The sequence below is a fragment of the Pongo abelii genome, chromosome 4 (genome assembly GCF_028885655.2).
Source record: "Pongo abelii isolate AG06213 chromosome 4, NHGRI_mPonAbe1-v2.0_pri, whole genome shotgun sequence".
In the NCBI taxonomy this organism is placed as follows: Eukaryota; Metazoa; Chordata; class Mammalia; order Primates; family Hominidae; genus Pongo; species Pongo abelii.
Window position 1 is genome coordinate 17,885,924 of NC_071989.2, and position 14,519 is coordinate 17,900,442.

A 14,519-nucleotide genomic window follows, 5' to 3' on the forward strand; every position below is an offset into this window, starting at 1 on the left:
AGAAACCAAAAAACAAAGAAGGAAACAACAGACACTGGGGTCTACCTGCAGGTGGAGGATGGGAGGAGGAAGAGGAGCAGACAAGATAACTATTGGGTACTGGGCTTAGTACCCAGGTAATGAAATACTATGTACCACAAACCCCCATGACACGTTTTTACCTGTTTAACAAACCTTCACTTGTACCCCAAACCTAAGATAAAGGTTAAAAAAAATTCACTGGTCTAAATGCTTCCTTCAGAGCACCCATGAGGTCCCTCCACAGTATAAAATACACATGTATTGGCCAGACGCAGTGGGTCACGTCTGTAATCCGCACTTTGGGAGGCCAAGGCGGGCAGATTGCCTGAGATCAGGAGTTTCCGACCAGCCTGGGCACACAAACTCCATCTCTACTAAAATGCAAAAAATTAGCCAGGCATGGCGGCATGCGCCTGTAGTCCCAGCTACTCAGGAGGCTGAGGCAGGAGAACTGCTTGAACCTGGGAGGTGGAGGTTGCAGTGAGCCAAGATCACGCCATTGCACTCCAGCCTGGGTGACAGAGCAAGACTCTGTCTCAAAAAAAAAAAAAAAAAGCTACATGTATTACATACACAATCATATATTGTATGACACAGTGAAACTATCTCAAAAAAAAAAAGCCACATGTATTACATACACAATCATATATTGTATGACAGAGCGAGACTCTGTCTCAAAAAAAAAGCCACATGTACTACATACACAATCGTATATTGTAAAAAATAATTTATATATAATTTTATAAAATATTAAATATATTACCCAAAATAGTATTGTATACTAATACATATGAAATAGTAGTATATACATGTAATATATAATATTTGGCAGTATTTAAATGCTATGGGATAAAGACAATAAGGAGAAAGTGGCTAAAAGATAGATATACATGTATGTGTACATAAATTTCAATATGTTAGCATATACATATTAATACGTTTGATGTTATTACTGTGTACTAATATCTATCTATATTTAGCTTGTTAGTAAATATGCTTGCTCAAGGCTAGGTTAGAGCCTTTGTTAATTATGTTGCTAAGGCGCTCTTGCTTTCCTCTGATATCCATCACCAGGCAGAGCTTCAGTTTATTTCCCATCACTGTCTCTAATTATTTGGTAGATGTACTATGGCTCGTTGCCTCTCATTCTGCTTTGAGAGGTTCTGTCTTCACCAGCTGCCAGGGTATTCTGTCCCTGGGTCTCCGCCACACTGAGGTATAGGGGAAGCTTGTTCCACTCCCACTCCCCACTTTTTTTTTTTTTTTTTTTTTTTGCTGGAAGAATCATCTCTGAAGGTTTTTCCCTGACAACACACTCTCCTTGAACTGAACATGTCTAAGCACAGCTGGTTTCATGGACATTTGATCTGTGCAGTTGCACAGGGTCCATTCTCAGAAGAGCCTGGTACTTGACTTAATTCTCTGCTGTTTTGATATTCTGGATAATTTTTGAACAAGAAGCCCTACATTTTTATTTTTCACAGGTTCCTGCCAATTATAGAGGCAGTCCTATTTCAAAATGCCATTAAGCATCCTTCTGAGCTGCGGAAGGTCACAGGACCAGTCTTCAGCCATGCCCATTACAGTAGCAGTGACAGCACACCACTTTGCTCATGATATGGATCAGTAAGTGTTTAAGTGAACTCTGCTTTATCTGCAGATGTTAAGCACTCACTCCACACCCCCTCCCACACTGAGGCCCATGCAGTGAAGGGTAAGGGACCTTCTTATAGCCTCATGTGATGAATATTGAAAACTCTAAGACTGAACCTTACTTCATGCAAATAAGTTCTTGAAGGAATCCTCTTAAAGTCTGTCATCATGTTATTAGAGACACAAATTCTCTTCAACTCTAAGGTAGCAGCCAGTAGGATGTTGCATAGCTGAGTAGCTTTAACAGAAGGAAGGAAACGTAGCACTGCATTAGTTTCCCAGGACTGCCGTAACACATCAGCACACATTAGGTAGCTTAAAACAACAGAAATTACTTTCCTCACAATTCTGGAGACCAGAAGTCTGAAATTAAGGTATCAGCAGAGCCTTACTCCCCAGAGGCTCTAGGGATGAATGTGATCATTTCCTTTTCCAGCTTCTGGTGGCTGCAGATGTCCCTTGGCTTGTGGCTGTGTTTCTCCTTAATCCATCTTCATGTCACCTACTCCTCTTATGTGTATCTCTCCTCTGTGTGTCTGTCCCCAAACTCAGACCCTTTCCTAAAAGGATACAGGTGGTTGCATTGAGAGCCCAGAACATGTGATTGCACTGAGAACCCAGACAGATGATACTGGATGTGCATCTTTTTGAGTGCCACCATTCAGCCCACTACAGGCACCTATGTTGATAGGAGTGTTTAAGATATTCAAGCAGGAGGCCAGGTGCGGTGGCTCACGCCTGTAATCCCAGCACTTTGGGAGGCCAAGGCAGGCAGATCACCCGTTGCCGGGAGCTTGAGACCAGCCTGACCAACATGGAGAAACCCCGTCTCTACTAAAAATACAAAAATTAGCCAGGCTTGGTGGTGCGCACCTGTAGTCCCAGCTACTCGGGAGGCTGAGGCAGGAGAATCACTTGAACCTGGGAGGCGGAGGTTGTGATGAGCCAATATCGCACCATCACACTCCAGCCTGGGTGACAGAGAGAGACTCCATCTCAAAAAAAAAAAAAAAAAAAAAAAAAAAAAAAAATTCCTGCAGGCAACGTGACAACATTTGGGAAGGTGTTCAGTGCACATGCAAGAAACCTTCATTTTTAAATGAGGTGTCCTTAAAGCACAAAACCCAAAGCTGTCTGTCACCTTCTCAAAGCTGATTCAGAGATCCATGTTTTCCATGTTTTCAGGAGTAGAAGGATTTGTGGTGTGCTCCTTTCTCTGCGATTTTTATAGCAAACCTTAAAGATGTCTGCCCTAAATGTTCTACATTATTCTAGCTTGCTCACTTGTTAAAAGGCTGTAGTATATATTTTGCACAAATGGTTCATCTCAATTCTCTTGACCCTTGGAAAGGGCTCAATACACAGTCAGCTCTGGTTAAATTTCATGTTTAATACATGAGTTTATATGCTGTCATTTTCATCAATACTTTTGTGTAAGAAACTAGAAAACATGAAAAAGTCACTTAGTTTCTCTAGTTCCATTGAAGGGTGATGAGATTAGGTTAATTTTTGTTCAATTCCTTTGAATTGAGAATTCTTTATTTTGTAAAGTAGCACGTAAGCACTATGAGGGTAGAAATTAAAAAGAAACTTTTTATTATGGAAAATTTAAACATATGCTAGATAATGTGTCCCTGTGCACTCATTACCCAGATTCAACATTTAATAATTCAATTCAAAGTTAGCATCATCTAACCCCTCTTGTCATATTACTAAACATATAATAAGCAGTTTGTTGACAATTTAATCTCCAGTTTAAAAACATATACTGTGCAAAGAATTCTGCTTTTATCAAGATCTTCACAACCAAAGCCTGTAATGCAACATTTAGATGCATAAATGCTACAAAGTTTTGGGGAAATAAAACACCTTCAAAGTTGGCGCCAGACCTATGGTGTGAGGAATACATTTTTTTATTCCTCTTTCCGTTGTGTTTCTTCAATTTTTGAAATTCTGTGAGCTGAAAATGAAGGGAGAAAATGGGAGGTGTATTAATTGCATAGAGATGGTTGTAAGAGGCAAGAATGGATGAGGTTGTCAGGAGAACCAGGAAAAGGAGGAAAGTAAGAGGCTGAGAGAGCGACCCTGATAATTGATGACCATTCAGCCAACTAGAAAAGGATGAGCTTAGTAGGAGATTTAGAAGTATGTCGGCCTAGCGCGGTGCTCACGCCTGTAATCCCAACACTTTGGGAGGCTGAGGCGGGTGGATCACAAGGTCAGGAGTTCGAGACCAACATGATGAAACCTCGTCTCTAATAAAGATACAAAAAATTAGCTGGGCGTGGAGCATGCACCTGTAATCCCAGCTACTCAGGAGGCTGAGGCAGGAGAATCACTTGAACCCAGGAGGTGGAGGTTGCAGTGAGCCAAGATGGCACCATTGCACCCCAGCCTGAGCGACAGGGTGAGACTCTGTCTCAAAAAAAAAAAAAAAAAAAGGAAGTACGTCAACACAGGGAAATCAACCTAGAATAGCTTGGGAACCTGATCCAGAAGCCACAGGAAGAGGATTTTTTTTAAAGGAAGTGAGTGGTGAACATTGTCAAATCCTGCATTTGACATATGAGAGGAGTGTCAGTGGCATGACGAAGGCAGAAGCCAGACTTGAGAAGTCAACAGAAGTTGACCGAGAGGAGACAGGCCAGATTGACAACTCTCAGAAGGAGCCCAGTTCTTAGGTGGGAGGAGAATAGCCAATAGCTAGTGGGTAGATGAGGAGAGTGTAGTTAATTATTTTCAAGGCAGGAGATATTTGACAGTATTTAACTGCTTCTGGGATAAAGGTAGTAGAGAGGAAAGACAGAAATAAATAAGGGACATTTTCAGAGAGGCTACTGTGGGACTTAGACCACAGGTAGAGAATAATTATAGGTGGGGGAGGAATCATCATTGTGATGAAAGAGAAGGGAGAAATCTGAAAAACCTGATCTGGACACAGATGTAGACACCTTTAAGGGTAGGAACTGATGCGTTTCCATCTAATATATATGTGCTTTATATATATATATATATACACACACACACATACATACACATATATAGGTGTGTATATATCTATATAGGCATATAGATATACATACCTATATATAAAAATTATATATAATATATAATATATAAGTACTATACATTATACATATATATAATTTTTTAAGGGAGGTGACAATGTGGTCTGCTGAGAAGCTGGAGACTATTGCTATAATCTCGTGAACACTAAATACTTATGGAATAAATGCTAATAAGCAATGTTAAAAAAACAGATGTATTCTTAACAATTTGTTGGTAATTACCTTTTTCTCCCTTTTTTTTCTTTTTAGCTTGCATTTTTTCCCCTTTTTAATAACACTCAGTGATGGTACCTAAACAGAAATTATAAAATAAAAAATCATTTATTTTTATGGAGAAAAAGTAAAATAATTATTTATTTTTGTGGAGAAAAAATAAAATAAAATCAACTAACCGAAGTGTTAAATCTAAATTGGTCTTACTATATTCCAGAGAGTTTTAGTGGTAATACAATCCTTACACAACACATACATGCTCACACACACCCCCCCCCCCCCCCCCAGAAATCAAATCATCCAAGGTAAATGCACCCTACAGTCAACCTGAAAGCCTTTAGGAATAAATACGTGTTTCTTACCATGCTCTGTGATTGTTACCCCCTTGGATCTTCACGCCCAATGCTAAAAACAAGTGAAGCATATAAATCTCTAAGACCCAGAGTTTGTCAGCTGATTCTCAGTATTCAAGGATGGGGGGAGAGCTGTTAGAGGAACAAGGCAGGGGAAAGCTGGCACAGCATTGTTAGAGATCTCAGTACTGTGGTTCAGAGGAGGCAGCTTGCTTCGATAGGGAAGAGTTAGGGGATGGAGGGGCATAGTTGGGTTTGAATTTTCTTGTTCCACTCCTAAGGAAATGCCAGTTCCTATAGAGCATATGGCTCTTTCTTTTCTGTTCCCTTGCCCCTTATTTTCTTCTTCTTTTATTTTCTTCTGTCTTGATCTTTCCATACTCCGAAGTTAAAGGATGGGGGTGCCCACTAGAGAGCAGAGTCAATTCAGATCTGGTAGAATGAAGAGTTGGAATGAATCTTCCCAGTCCATGTAGCTCCTGTGTTCTACCATGAAGGGAACTCATCTTTCTTTTCCAGCTGCCTTTTATATTGTTCAGCTAAAAAAGGAAGCATCAAAATAATTTGTAAGCACTGTGTTGGTTTTTGTAAACTTCAGCTTCGTTTTAGAGTCATCAGTGAGCTAACTTCTGCTTATACCTATTTGATACCCAACAAGAAATCTTGCGACAATAAAATGAAACACTTATGGTCTCTGAATATCATAAGCACTTTCAATTATGTGTTTAAATTCAGTGCCTGTGTAATAATTAAAGAAGTTACAACAGGATAAACCAAGTAGGAAATAAATGCCTGGAACTATGCTTGGTAGATTTAGGGCACCTAAGGCATTGACTGGTTTTCTGGAAGACCATGACAGTTAAGAAATTCCCCTGCCAGGGATAAAATTAAAAAAAAAAACCTTTAAAATATCAGATCTTTCATGTCTAGGCAGGAAGAGTTTAAATTTTGTACATATTCACACCATTTCCTCCACGATACATAGCATGTAGAAAAATGTTCAATAGATATTTGTTAAAAATATTTTTTGAGTATGTATTCAAAACAGAGGATACATCTAAAAAGAGCCTGTCAAGGATCTGAAAAACAGCCACCTAATTGGTATGTTTCTTTCTTATTTTTAATTTGAAAACCAGAGCCACATCATTAGTTTGGGGGAGTAACAGTTTTACCACTTTCCTCTGCCAGCACCTTTATAGATGTATCCAGAAAGGCTCTGATTGTCATGAATGCTTTTGCAAACATTCTGCAAAATAATAATGGCAGTTCTGACATAAATTTTTTTTAAATTTAATTGGGCATAGAACAGAAATGGAAGAAATGCTTTAAAAACATTACAAGGGATTTCAGAGCAAGAATAATGCTCTGAAATAAGCATAATGGGATGAAGAATGATGACACTTTTTAGTGGAAAAAATTTTAAGTGCTTTTATCCTTTTAAAAAGCAATTCAAAAATTATCCTGACACTGATGCTTAGAAAGTGTCTGTAATTTTTCTCTGGAGCACTATAAAATATGAGCTGGTTTTCCCCCTCTGTGATAGTTTACATGGAAGGTTATCTAATCTGTGCAGAAGATCACGTCCTTTTTTTTTTTTGAGGCTGAGTCTTGCTCTGTCATGCAGGCTGGAGTGCATGGGCGCAATCTCCGCTCACTGCAACCTTTACCTCCTAGGCTCAAGCTATCTTCCCACCTCAGTCTCCCAAGTAGCTGAGACCTTAGGCACAGGCCTCCACGCCCAGATAATTTTAGTATTTTTTGTATTAGCCTGGTGCAAAAGGAATTGAGGTTTTTGTAATAAATACAGGTTTTCACTATCTTGCCTAGGTTGGTCTCTAGATCCTGGGCTCAAGTGATCTGTCTGCTTTGGCCTCCCAAAGTGCTGGGATTATAGGTGTGAGCCAGTAAAATATTTTGGAATAAACCAGCATATATCTTGTTATTTATAAACTTTATTTATGTGCTATATTTTGTATATTAAATATTAGAAATTTAATTCTTGCTTTTTAGATAAAAATAAGCATAAATGGACATTAATTTTTTTCTTTATGCCTCAATTATCTCGCATATTTCTTGGGGTATATAGCCTCTTCATCCCCACTTCATTTTAGAAATCATAAATGTAGGCCCTTCTCTAGCCTGTAGGTAAAGAACCACATAGTCTTTAAGAGAGAAATGGGGGATATAAAAAGCTTAGATACATTCAGTCTCTCCTTAGAGTATAATGAGAGATAACTGTATAAAGTAGTTTATTTTTATTAATAGATTATGTATCTCTGTTTTATTTCAGGGGTTAATTTTCAAGTTTTGGATGGCTCTCCCTCTTTGAGTTACCATTTGTTTCTGCTTATAACCTACTGATCATGCCTTTCATACTAGTAAATATTGAAAAGGGAAAGCCTTAGGTGGCTTGCGAAGACTCTGATGCAAATATGTGTTGCTGAGATGGGGAAGTGAAGGTGTTGGATTATGCATGACTTTCACAGGTGTTCTTATACCACATTCATGCTCCCTCAGGTGAGTTAAGTAAAACTGTTTACTTAGTATCAAGGTATAATAAGGTCTCAGAACTTTGAGTCACTCTTTTCATTGACTGTCATAGATTCCATTTTAAGCTCTATTTATTGAAGACTATCACTATGTTATTCTCATTGTTAATCTTATTTCCGAAGCACCAGTAATCCAAGTGATTAGATTATCCTTAATGTTACAGCAAGGAAAAATTTTCAACAATGTTAATATTAAATGAACTTGAATTAAATATCATTGTCACATGAGTTCCAGGTCTTGCTGTCGTGTTCTGCATTCAATTAAATACCAGAAGGCAAGTCAAAGAAGCCCATATCAAACACGGACCAATTTTTACATTGAAGTATTAAAATCTAGTTTCTTTAATACTTAGTATGATGTTAATTAGAGGCCAATATAATAAAATGTAAATTTATTTTTATTTTCTCAACAAAAAATAAAGAAAACCCATCAAAAGAAAGCTTCAACTACTTGATTCAAGTACAGACTAATATCTTCATATGCAGTGAAGTGCTGCCAAGTTCTCAGATTCTTTTAGGACCTTTGATTTTGTACCAGCAAAATCAGAATTAGGAAAGAAATGTTGAGAAGGCAAATTGCTTAGAATTTGAGTAATTCTAAGTTTAACATTTATATTAATTTATTGAACTGAGAAGCTGAGTAATTCTCAGTTTAGTAATTAATGGCATAAATAAAGTATGGGGGGCATTGGTCTTTAATCTTTAAAAGTTTTTAAATCTTTATAGTCTTCATATATTTTTATGTAGACATCTAAGTTTTCTTTTTTTTTTATGTTCATTGCATCTTTATTTATAATAGCAGAAAATTGGAGACAACTGAATATCAACATCAGGGGAACAGTTAGGTAAACCGGGCTACAGGTACTTGATAGAATAATATCCTGGATTTTAAAATTATATTTATAAATGATGTTATATACTTATGCTGTAAGATCAAGTGACAAACACTGGGTACAAAACTGAATATACAGAAGGTTGGGAAATTAAGTTAAAATGCACAGAGAAAATATGAAAAGAAAATGCAATGAAATGTTAGCAGCTCTGGGTGGTGGAATTATGGGTGATTTTTATTTTCTTCATTATACTTTCTAAATCATTTGCAGTGAACACCTATTACTTTATAATTAGGAAAACAAAGGAAAATGAAAACAAATGGAAAAGAATGAATCATGCCTTCCTCTCCATTCTTTTAATTTAATTTAATTTAATTTAATTTAATTTTATTTTATTTTGAGATGGAATCTTGCTCTGTCACCCAGGCTGGAGTGCAGTGGCATGATCTCAGCTCTCTGCAATCTCTGCCGCCCGGGTTCAAGCGATTCTCCTTTCCCAGCCCCCCGAGTAGCTGGGACCACAGGCACACACCACCAAGGCCGGCTAATCTTTTTGTATTTTTAGTAGAGACAGAGCTTCAGCATCCTGGCCAGGCTAGTCTTGAACTCCTGACCTCGTGATCCACCCGTCTCGGCCTCCCAAAGTGCCGGGACTACAGGTGTGAGCCACTGTGCGCAGCCATTTTTGTATTTTCAGTAGAGACAGGGTTTCACCTCTTTGGCCAGGCTGTTCTCAAACTTCTGACCTCAAGTGATCTACCTGTCTCGGCCTCTCAAAGTGCTAGGATCACTACCGTGCCAAGCATATGCATTAAATTTAGCAATCACGTAAGTGTGAGGAAGAAAATACCTAAATAAATGGGCAAGAAGTATTACATTCCTTGCTAAACAGTGTAGGGTGGTGGCAAAACACTTTTAAATCTGTCAGATCTACCATAAGAACTTGCCGCCACTTTTTTACTGGCTGGAGATTTTTTTTTTTTTATTAAGTATTTATTGATCATTCTTGGGTGTTTCTCGGAGAGGGGGATATAGCAGGTCATAGGGTAATAGCGGAGAGAAGGTCAGCAGATAAACACATGAACAAAGGTCTCTGGTTTTCCTAGGCAGAGGTCCCTGCGGCCTTGGGCAGTGTTTGTGTCCCTGGGTACTTGCGATTAGGGAGTGGTGATGACTATTAATGAGCATGCTGCCTTCAAGCATCTGTTTAAAAAAGCACATCTTGCACCGCCCTTAATCCATTTAACCCAGAGTTGACGCAGCACATGTTTCAGAGAGCAGGGGGCTGGGGGCAAGGCCATAGATCAACACCATCCCAAAGCAGAAGAATTTCTCCTAGTACAGAACAAAATGGAGTCTCCTATGCCTACTTCTTTCTACACAGACACAGTAACAATCTGATCTCTCTTTCTTTTCCCCACATTTCCCCCTTTTCTTTTCAACAAAACCGCCATCGTCATCATGGCCCACTCTCGATGGTCGCTTTCTCTTAGGAGCTGTTGGGTACACCTCCCAGATGGGGCCGCATGGCAGAGGCGCTCCTCACCTCCCAGACAGGGCGGCCCGGCAGAGGCGCTTCTCACTTCCCAGTCGGGGCGGCCAGGTAGAGGCGCTCCTCACTCCCAGATGGGGCAGCCGGGCGGAAGCGCTCCTCACTTCCTCCCAGACCCAGTGGCGCCAGGCAGAGGTGCTCCTCACCTCCCAGATGGGGCGGCGGGGCAGAGGCGCTCCTCACTTCCCAGATGGGGCGGCCGGGCAGAGGCGCTCCTCACTTCCTCCCAGACGGGGTGGCGGCCGGGCAGAGGTGCTCCTCACTTCCCTGACGTGGCGGCCGGGCAGAGGCGCTCCTCACTTCCTCCCAGACGGGATGGCAGCCAGGCAGAGGCGCTCCTCACCTCCCAGACTGGGCAGCCGGGCAGAGGTGCTCCTCACTTCCCTGACGTGGCGGCCGGGCAGAGGCGCTCCTCACTTCCTCCCAGACGGGATGGCGGCCAGGCAGAGGCGCTCCTCACCTCCCAGACGGGGCGACCGGGCAGAGGCGCTCCTCACTTTCCAGATGGGGCGGCCTGGCAGAGGTTCTCCTCACTTCCCAGACGGGGCGGTCGGGCAGAGGCGCTCCTCACATCCCAGACGATGGGCGGCCGGGCAGAGGCACTGCTCACCTCCCAGACGGGGCGGCCGGGCAGAGGCGCTCCTCACTTCCCAGACGGGGCGACCGGGCAGAGGCGCTCCTCACTTCCCAGACGGGGCGGCCGGGCAGAGGCGCTCCTCACTTTCCAGACGGGGCGGCCTGGCAGAGACTCTCCTCACTTCCCAGACGGGGCGGCCGGGCAGAGGCGCTCCTCACTTCCTCCCAGACAGGGTGGCGGCCGGGCAGAGGCGCTCCTCACCTCCCAGACGGGGCGGCCGGGCAGAGGGGCTCCTCACATCCCAGACGATGGGCGGCCAGGCGGAGACGCTCCTCACTTCCTAGACAGGGTGGCGGCCGGGCAGAGGCTGTAATCTTAGCACTTTGGGAGGCCAAGGCAGGCGGCTGGGAGGTAGAGGTTGTAGCGAGCCGAGATCACGCCACTGCACTCCAGCCTGGGCAACATCCGTCTGCAATCCCAGCACCTCGGGAGGCGGAGGCAGGCAGACCACTCGAGGCCTGGAGCTGGAGACCAGCCCGGTCAACACCACGAAACCCCGTCTCTACCAAAAACACAAAAACCAGTCAGGCGTGGCGGCGCGCGCCTGCAATCCCAGGCACTTGGCAGGCTGAGGCAGGAGAACCACAGGAGCCCGAGGCAGAGAGGTTGCAGCGAGCAGAGATCACGGCAGTACAGTCCAGCTTCAAGTCCAGCTTCGGCAACAGAGGGAGACCGAAGAAAGAAGGAGAGGGAGACCGAAGAGGGGAGAGAGCAGAGGCAGAGGCAGAGGCAGAGGCAGGGTTCTAAGTTTTCATTACGAGTTTAAATAATGCAAAAGATGTTTGACATATTGCAAATTCTGTTATTTAAAAATAAAATAACTAGATCATTATTTTAAATATGTTCAGCATAATGGCAATAATATAGTAATTTCATATCTTCTACCAAATATTTTAAAATATATGAAAGCTCTTTAAAAGTCAGGTATTTTAGTGTCTACTTTATCTTCTGAACTAATTTTATGCTTTTTACCCAACATAATTTTCTCCAAATGTGATACATATTTTTGTGCTTGAAATAATTTTATCTCTTATGTGCTTCTCTGCAACCTGTGTATACATATATGTATATAATATAAAAATTGAAATAAATATTTCCATATTCCCCTTACCAGCCCAGTTTATCCTCAGAGTACCTGATAAACAACTTGTTGCTGAATCAGTGGGGGATTTTTGCTCAGACATTTAGGTTGTCTAACATGCGACTTCACAAAATGTCAAATTTTCAGAGAAAATATGTTCTTTATTATTGTGAAATGCAAACATTCAGAATATCTGAGGCAGACAGAATTCTGAAATGTCCCATGCATTTCCTGCCCCTCAGAGGCACACCGGGAATCTGCCCCTCCCCTGAGCGTGGATGAAACCATGAAATTAACGTGCCTATAAATCCCTGATTAGCTTAGGAATACCCTGAAACAATGGACATTAAGTACTGGTCTGATTCAATCATCTGAGCTATCATAATGAGAGATAATTGTATATAGCAGTTGATTTTTATTAAAAGATTATGTATCTCTGTTTTATTTCAGAGGTTAATTTTCAAGTTTTGGATGGTCTCCCTTCTTTGAGTTGCCATTTGTGTCTGCTTATAACCCCTGAAATGACAGAGCTCTCCAGCCAGAGGGAGATTTGCCCCCTTCCCCCATGTGGGAGATTCTCCTGTGCCGGCTCTGCAGATCCAGGGAGCCCCATGACCAGACCTGGGAGAAACTTTGGAAGCTGAGAGCATCCTCACAGCAGCAGGCAGAACAGACAAGCGGGCCTGGGTCTCACAACCCTAAGGCAATGGAATCAGATCACAGCCAGACCTTTCCCAGGTCAAGGCAACATCCACGCAGCCAGGCCCACCCTAGACGTCCATTGTTCGACCTTGTGCAGGAGGCAGTCACTCGGCCTAGTGGGACTTCTGACCTGTGAGCTGGGATTTGATTTAAATATCCAAAATTTGTGAGAATTTATTATGCATTGATCTAAAACTAATATACTCTCCATCCACAAGTTTCTTCACATTGCGGAAGTGAGAAAAACCAGGGTGTGTGTTTGTGTGTGGGAGTGGGAGGCAGGGAGCTGTGTCCAGTTGTGGCTAAACTATGGCTCGGCAAACACAGCAGCCAAAATCTTTGAAAGGTTCTCACTGCAGATCCATAATCAAACCACCACAGCCGGAACTTCTGCCTCTACAGCTGCTGTCATGGAGCAGACTTGAATCTCATCCATGGAGACAGGCAGGCAAGCAGGTATGTCTGCTGAGATGTTTGCCATGCCCCGAGGTCTGAAGGGCAGCAACAAGGATGGAATTCCTGAGGACCTAGATGGGAACTTGGAAGAACCCAAGGATCAGGAAGGTGAGCTCAGGAGTGAGGATGTCATGGACCTCACAGAAGGGGACAAAGAAGCCTCAGCCTCAGCTCCTCCTGCAGCCAAAAGACTGAAAACAGATACGAAAGGAAAGAAGGGGAAGCCCACTGTGGATGCAGAGGAGGCCCAGAGCATGACAACCCTGCTGTCTGCCATGTCTGAGGAGCAGCTGGCCCGCTAAGAAGTGTATCACTGGTCAGCTTTCCCAAAAGCATGCATTGCAGGTCTGATGCAGTCTATCACCAGCTGATTGGTGTCTGAGAACACCGCCATTGCCATGGCTGGAATAGCCAAGGTCTTTGTTGGAGAGGTGGTGGAAGAGGCCCTGGACGTGTGTGAGATGTGGGGAGAAACGCCCCCGCTGCAGCCCAAGCATTTAAGGGAAGCTGTTCGCAGGTTAAAGCCCAAGGGCCTCTTCCCCAACAGCAACTACAAAAAAATCATGCTCTAGGCCCAAGGCCAGAGGGAAGGGTCTGTTTGTGCAGGAATAAGTACTACATCCAGTCTGCTATGATAGGACTATGTTTGCTGGAGCTTCTGAATCTGTCTACCCTGGATTTAGCCACAATCTTTCTCAAACTGTGACATTGTTTCATAATCGCCTTGACTAAATATTTGGGTTGCCTAGGACATATTGAGTCATTTTTATGTGTCTTTCTAGTTGGAAGAAGAAAGATGCATGGGTCTTGATCATCCTGTAGACAGATAGCTGCTTTCAGAGAGGGAAATCCCTTCCAAGAGTCTTGTATGGTTTCCTACTGAAGCCTGGAGTTGCTGTATCTTAGCTTGTATGCTTATGTCTGCATTTCAATAAGTGAAGCCTCCAAAAACTTTTCCCTAGTGATGTTCTGCCCTGAAGGCTGTGCCTGAGCAGGGGCACTGGAATTGTTGTCCTTGTATGTATTTCAAATTCTGGTATGGATTTTGGTGAGTCATCTTAAAAACAGTTAAACTGTTTTCCAGCCTGCAGAAATAAAGATAAAATCACAAAGCATTTTTTTTCTCTCATTTGACTGTTCTCATATTCCTACCTACTGTGCTTTATATCAGCTAGTGATCCTTTACATTATTATAAAGTAACATAATACAGGAGCATCTTATAAGACTAGAGTGACAGAAACAGAATCCAAAAACCACCTTTCTGCAAAGAGCCATTTGTAATGATCATCTGAGCAGTTGAAAAGACACAAATAGAAAGAGTGTATTGATACTTCAGGTTTGCTGTGGTGCTTCTATAGGTACCCAAATTTGGTTCAAAACATTGCTTTAGAGTATTCTTT

At 42.3% G+C, this 14,519-nt stretch overlaps 1 long non-coding RNA gene and 1 pseudogene across 1 annotated transcript in view; both read left to right on the forward strand.

The window, feature by feature from the left end:
• The window catches only part of LOC112133472 (uncharacterized), a 40,136-nt gene extending 32,324 nt beyond the window's left edge, over nucleotides 1–7,812 (forward strand). The window contains exons 2-3 of the long non-coding RNA XR_002915146.2: nucleotides 1,506–1,647; nucleotides 7,599–7,812. This is a non-coding gene — a long non-coding RNA (uncharacterized LOC112133472). The remainder of the gene's footprint in view (nucleotides 1–1,505; nucleotides 1,648–7,598) is intronic.
• Nucleotides 7,813–13,096: 5,284 nt separating this feature from the next.
• On the forward strand, nucleotides 13,097–13,700 carry LOC129059341 (TATA-box binding protein associated factor 11 like protein 2-like; annotated as a pseudogene).
• The last annotated feature ends 819 nt before the right edge of the window (nucleotides 13,701–14,519 follow it).